This window comes from Castanea sativa, chromosome 1 (genome assembly GCF_040712315.1).
Source record: "Castanea sativa cultivar Marrone di Chiusa Pesio chromosome 1, ASM4071231v1".
Lineage (NCBI taxonomy): Eukaryota > Viridiplantae > Streptophyta > Magnoliopsida > Fagales > Fagaceae > Castanea > Castanea sativa.
In genome coordinates, this window is record NC_134013.1 from 67,211,315 (window position 1) to 67,217,725 (window position 6,411).

Below are 6,411 nucleotides of genomic sequence, written 5' to 3' on the forward strand. Positions count from 1 at the left end.
ATTTAAACCGGTACGAAACGTTGACGTTTCGATACCGGTATACGTACCGGTACTACCGGCCGATACGGTATTGACTACCTTGATTAGGAGTGTAGAACCCAATCTTATGAAATTCAAGTTTATAAAAATAGTTATAGCAGAATCTCACGCTCTCCTACGTGATGTCTCTTTATCTTCATTTTAGTTGATTTCATTGTTATTTTTGAAAATTTAGACCTATTTGATAAAAAGGGAAACTTTATAAAAATACTATTTACCACGAATATATCGTGCCTCATGCTGCTTAAACATTGAGTTGAAGCATTCATCAATTGGTAGTAATTTCATGGACTTTGTTAAAGAAATGTGAATCATTCACTCTTTGCAGCATTTGAAAGCAAGGGGTAATAGCCATTTTCGACAGGTGACGAAAAGGAATAATGAGTATAGTAAGCTCGAATCATCAACTTGCTAAGTGTGTTGGATATGAATAAAGACATAAATTTTTCTGGCAACTAGTTAGCCAAACCATAACAACTTGACCAAAATTCTAACAATAGCTGGTGAAAATTGTGCCATTAATCTTTCCTCCCCCCCCCCCTCTTTTTTTTTAGCGGGTGTGTCTTCAATAAGGATCAAGATTGTTGGACCAAATATACAAACCCTATTGATAGAAGTCCCTGACAGGCCAAGGCTGTAGATTTAACAAAACATCAACCTTGATTCAATCCAATCCAAAAACAAAAAGGGATAAAAAGGTCTGAACAGAGTAGTTGCAAAATGTTGGTGCAAACACAATGATAATGGAAATAACACAAAGAGAAACTAAATAATACTTCAGAATTTTTATTAATTTAAAGAAGAAAAATTACACAATACTATTTGGATTGAGGCGCGGCACTCGCTCTCTTTAAGGAGATTCAAGCCCTTGGTTGACTAAACTTTGTAACCGGTGTAGACCGTCTCTGACTTGTCTCCCCCAGGATACAACAGCCCAACAAGTGTCGTATGGCTAGAACAACCTTTGCACAAAGTGTTCAAGCCCAAAGCTCCACCAAAAAGAACACCATTCCTTGCCAAGAATCTCTCTATTTTTTTTAGTGTATATTGCAGTAACTTAGGTCTGAATGAGTCTATTTATAAGCTCAATGGACCTCACAAAATTACTATTCAAATTAATTTGATTAATTAGGTTCATTATTTAGATGTAGTGGGTGTTACAAGATTAATTGTTAGATATAATTCTGATGGGCTGGAGTTACACAATTAATGGTGAGATAAGGAGTTTCTGAAGAATGAAAAGGCCTAAACGGATAGTCCATTAAGTGGGTTAATGGCTCTTCATTTTCCATAATAAAAATATAATATTAATTCGGGACATTTACTCACAAACGGATATGATATTTACACTAAATGGGATGTCAAGTAGGAGGATCCAAGAGGCTGATTCATTTCCATTTTTGACACTTCCACCCTTCACCTTTTCTTGCGCATATATCTGGCTCAATATTTGAGACAATTCATGTTAGTCCATTAATCACCACAATTAAAAAGAACAAAATAGTCTCTCTTTTTTTCAATGTGGGATTAAACATTTTCACTAACTCCTCATCTTCTATATTCACTCCCACATCTTTACATTTATGTCATAACATTTATTCATTTTAATGATTTAATATTAAAATGCTCCAACACAAATAATAAGCTCCCAAGATGATACATAATACATTATTTACAATGTAAAGTTAGTAACCACTTAATTGAGGCATCTGGAAATGTAGACTTTTATCACAACATCGTCCCTCATAATCAGCTCAAATACGCAAACATCTTCTAATTGAAAGTATTTTCCCTCACAAATGCAGACCAACCAGCAGATAACTTACATGATGAACTCTGGTACATTCCTTCACAAATGTATAACTTCACAGGCCATAATCAGTCCACAACCTAGAGCTTCACAGTGAGTACACTTCCTTTGGTGTAGTCCTTGGTAAAGCCTTTTCTTGGTAAGTAGTTGATAATGCCATGGGGTAAACTTTGTACAAAAAATAATAAGAGATATTTTAAAAATAGTCGAACCCATTTGAATGAAAAGCAGTTTTGAGGCAATACTATTATTTGTTACGCTGATGGTTGAAGGGTAGTTATATGGATGCTAGTGATTTGATTATGCTGTTCATAATGACTTTACATTCTTATGTGATTTCCTTCTACCTAAGATGATACTATATGATATCCAAATGATACTGTTAAATATAAATGAAACTTCAATTCCCCTATAAACACAAAGAAGCAAATCATTACCAAGTTATGTCCAGCAACAACTCTCAGCTACATGCTTTCTAATTGATCTATGAAAAATCAAAGTTAATGGGAGTTGCATTTCTAAAACCCAACAATATGTTCAGCTGAAAGCTTACCGCACGATCCTTGCCATTAATATATGATGGATGCATGATAGCCGTGAAAAGGGGATTTTTTGATTTAAAAGCATTGGCTCTCACAAGATTTTCAGCTTTTCCATTAGTAGTCATCAATTCTTGCTTAATCTCAAGAGCCTTAGGCACTGTTTGGTTTTTTTTTTTTTTAATTATTATTTTTTTATTATCACTCATCACTCCTCACTTAATTTTTGTTACTCATCATTTAAAATACCCCAATTTCCCCAACCCCACCCGTTTGTCAGTCATCACTCAGTGACTTTGTTTAAAAAAAAAAAAAACTAAAAAGTCAATCATTGCGGTTGGTTGCGTTGTTTCAAAAAAAAAAAAACAACAATAAAAAAAACCCAAAAATTTCAAACATTGTGGCTACCATGTCAGATAAGGTGAGTTTAATTACAAAAATGCCATTGGAAACTGAGTTTTGAAAACTGAAAACATCTCAAATGTGTTTTCAGCTTCCATAACTCATCACTAAACAATCAGAGAATTGAGTGATGGAAACAAAAATTGGAAACAATGCCAAACAGAGTTTTTTTTTTTTTCATGGGACCCACATATTTTGAGTTATGAGTGATGAAAACAGAGTTATGAGTTATGAAAACAGCAAATCCAAACACCCCCTTATATTCTTGGTTCTTCACAAGAGCCTTAGCTTTTAGCCTTCTCCGATTGGTAGACGTGCCTACACCACCATCTTTCATAGGACATTGGTCATGTGAGAAAGACACATTATCCAGATTGCAATCAGATTCAGGTTTAACTAAGGGGCTGCTTTTGCGTCCTACTCGATTTCCTCCAACCCCATGAGCAGATTTTAAATTCACATGAAAATATGAAGTCATGCACATGAAATTAATAGAAAACAGGCTTACAAAATCAACCAGTTCCTTACCATTCAATAGAGGGCAATCAATATCGTTAGCAGCCCAGAAAATGGCAACTTTAAAATCAAGTTCAACGCCATTAATTAGCTCAAAGATACAAACATAACCTACTTTTAGGTTATTGTCTCGTGCAAATTCCTTCCAACCCTGTTGAAAATAGGCTTTTGTTTGTGCTCAGTAAAATATAAACTTAACAGACCAAGTTCCCTCATTAAAAGACCGAAGGATGACAAATTCACCACCCATCTCGCTCATGTATTTTTTCGCAAAGCTGGATGATATACTCTATAAAAGATTAAAAAGGAAATGGGTAATACGGAAGATTTTGGGCCAACAAATAAAGGAAAAAAATGCTTTTGGTTTTGCTCTACGAAGGAAGAACCACTTTGTATCTTTGTTCTCATGCTAATGTATGTCATCTAAAAAGTGAAGTTAACAAATGTTTAAGCCTGCACATTTTTGAACTAGAAGCTTAATAATGATTTCCCAGGGTAAACACATGATGGTTGCATGACAACCATGAAAAAAGGATTCTTAGATTCAAAAGCTCTAACTCTCTGAAAAGCTCTATCTTTCTCATTGGCAGACAATGGCAGCATCCTTTCAATAACCTCAGATTTTGGGCATCTCTTTGTAGCTCCACTGCATTCTTCTGCTGAACAATGAGGTTCAGTTAGTGGCTATAAAAACATGACACTTCTATACTTTCATACTCATTCACATCTGCTATTTCACACACTAATCCACAATTCATGTGGGAGTGTTCACATTTTAAGCACACAGAGTGGATGTGAAAAAAAGAGATGTGAAATAGTAGATGTGTGAAAATCAAAACCCCTAAACAAAAGTGTAAGATTCGAACCTTTAGATTCTCGCCTAGTAAAAGATACCCCTGCATTCATTTTTGATTTCTCTAACACTGACCCTTTAGATTTAGTGAGTTCAGGTCTAAAATGTGTTTCCCTTGCTTGCAAATGAGAACTTCTTGGATTGGTTTTTGCCCTCTTATGAGGTAAAGGGCATGGTAATGGTGGTTTCTCCCTTGTTTTTTGGCTTGGCATAAAGCCATCCATGATTTCAAGAGAGTTATCATCACTCTCAATGTCTTCCATCCTACGAACTTGGTGTTGGTCATCTAAAGAATAGTCTATTTCTGTTGCAGTGGCATCAAATATGAGTACATAGAAGTGTGAATTTCCTTCATATTTGAAAACTAGCAAGTGCCCCAGGGTTAGAGCACAACACCTTGCAAATTCGCACCAACCATTTTGAAACCAAACCTCACCATCACGTTTTGTCAACTTGACTTTCCATTTTGTACCATTTGGAATCGTAAAAAGGCCATATTTGACAGATCAACTCCATATTTGCTTATAAACTTTTTTGGAATCTGCTGTAAAGAATCTCCATAACATAAATGCAGGCTTTGTAAAAAAACACATGCAATCAATCAAGCTTTATTCTCGTTGTGCAGTCAGTACCATTATAGAAAAAATGGATTTAGTCGTTCTTTTATAATAATACTTAATAATTATTCAAAGAAGATACTTGTTGGATGAATAAAAAAAACAAACAAAAACCATATAGACAATGCCAGAAAGATGTAAGAAAATAAAATAAAAACTGATGGGATATTTTGTTCCATTGTATCAAAAACTCGAAAAATCTAAGGCTACAGCCATAACCTACGCGCATTACAAAAGGGCAGATTTACATAGAATTAAGTCCTATTTGCTTGTACTGTTTTCTTCTTATATTCTTGTTGTTCCAATATACTCCTTAGTTACAGCCCCCACCCCTCACAAACAAGAGATGTGTTACGTCCACAATATTTTTACAATAAATCATAGGTGGTTAGTTGTTACTAGTTCAAATTTGAACCTAATACTAATACTAAGATTACTTTTTACCTCAACAATAATAACTAATAATAACCTGCCATTTATGATTTGTTGTAAAAATATTGAATCATTTCTCCATAAAAAAAAATTAAAAAAAAAAGAAAAGAAAAAGTCAAAGCGGTAACCTACGCATTACAAAATGAAAGTTTTTATGACTACATGTAGTATGGAACCAAGTTCATAGATTTGCTTGAACTTGGTCATCAACAAATGTAAAATTTTCAAGGATCACAAACAAAAAAGACCAAGTGGACGACGTTAACTAGCATATGATTTTCAGAGAGAAAAAGATCATGAAATTAAGTATACTTACAAGCTTTCCTTCTTGAAGAGTTTTGAGGCATAATAATCTTGAAAAAGTGTGGGGTCTTTGTGGTAAGATCAGCAGGACCATCCTCATTGTCTCTCTGCCATTGAAAAGTCATAGTTCTAGTTCAAAAAGTTGGGCTGCTTTTTGCTGATAAATTGAACTTTTTTTTGTTTTTTTTTGCTAAACGAGAAATTGAACTGTTGATGCTTCTTAGGTTGAGAACTAAAATTTTTAACGCATAAATAAAGCTATAATAGTAAATAGTGCTTGAATTGTTGGCAGGCTTTGTGTGTGTGTATTTTTTTTTCACTTTATAGAGGTCATTAAAAAGAGTACGCAGAACCACTGAGAGCTTTGTACATAGAATAAGTATTGTGCCACATCAAGTGGCACAACATATGCCACAACTCGCCTATGTGGCATTTGTTGTGCCACTTTATGTGGCACTAGAAAGACTTTTGTACATATATATTTAAATTAAACTAAAGTAAAATTTTTATTTTGTAAAAAAAAAAAAGAGTACGCAGAGAGTAGAGTAATGAAAATCCCATTTAATTAGCTGCTTAATCCTTTTAGCAAAGTGAGTAAGAGCATTTGCATCCCATTATTCTAACATATTCTATTTTACCATCTTAAAAAATTATTTTATTAATTATACCATACCATTTTACAATGTTCCCAACATTTCAACTTTTATTTTACAATATAACACATTAAAATAATATAAATTATACAATAAAATATATATCATTCTCTCTCTAATTTCTATCTCCCCTCCTCTCTCTCAACCAGTGGTCAAGTACCATAGAAAAAATCCAATACACCCATCTACATAGCAACCACCCTCTCAACCACACCACCTCCACACAGCAACCCAGTCACTACCATAC

The 6,411-nt window shown here is 34.1% G+C and overlaps 1 pseudogene; it reads right to left on the reverse strand.

Moving 5' to 3' along the window:
- Positions 1 to 3,774: 3,774 nt before the first annotated feature.
- On the reverse strand, positions 3,775 to 5,636 carry LOC142632626 (B3 domain-containing protein At4g01580-like; annotated as a pseudogene).
- Between the last annotated feature and the right edge of the window lie 775 nt (positions 5,637 to 6,411).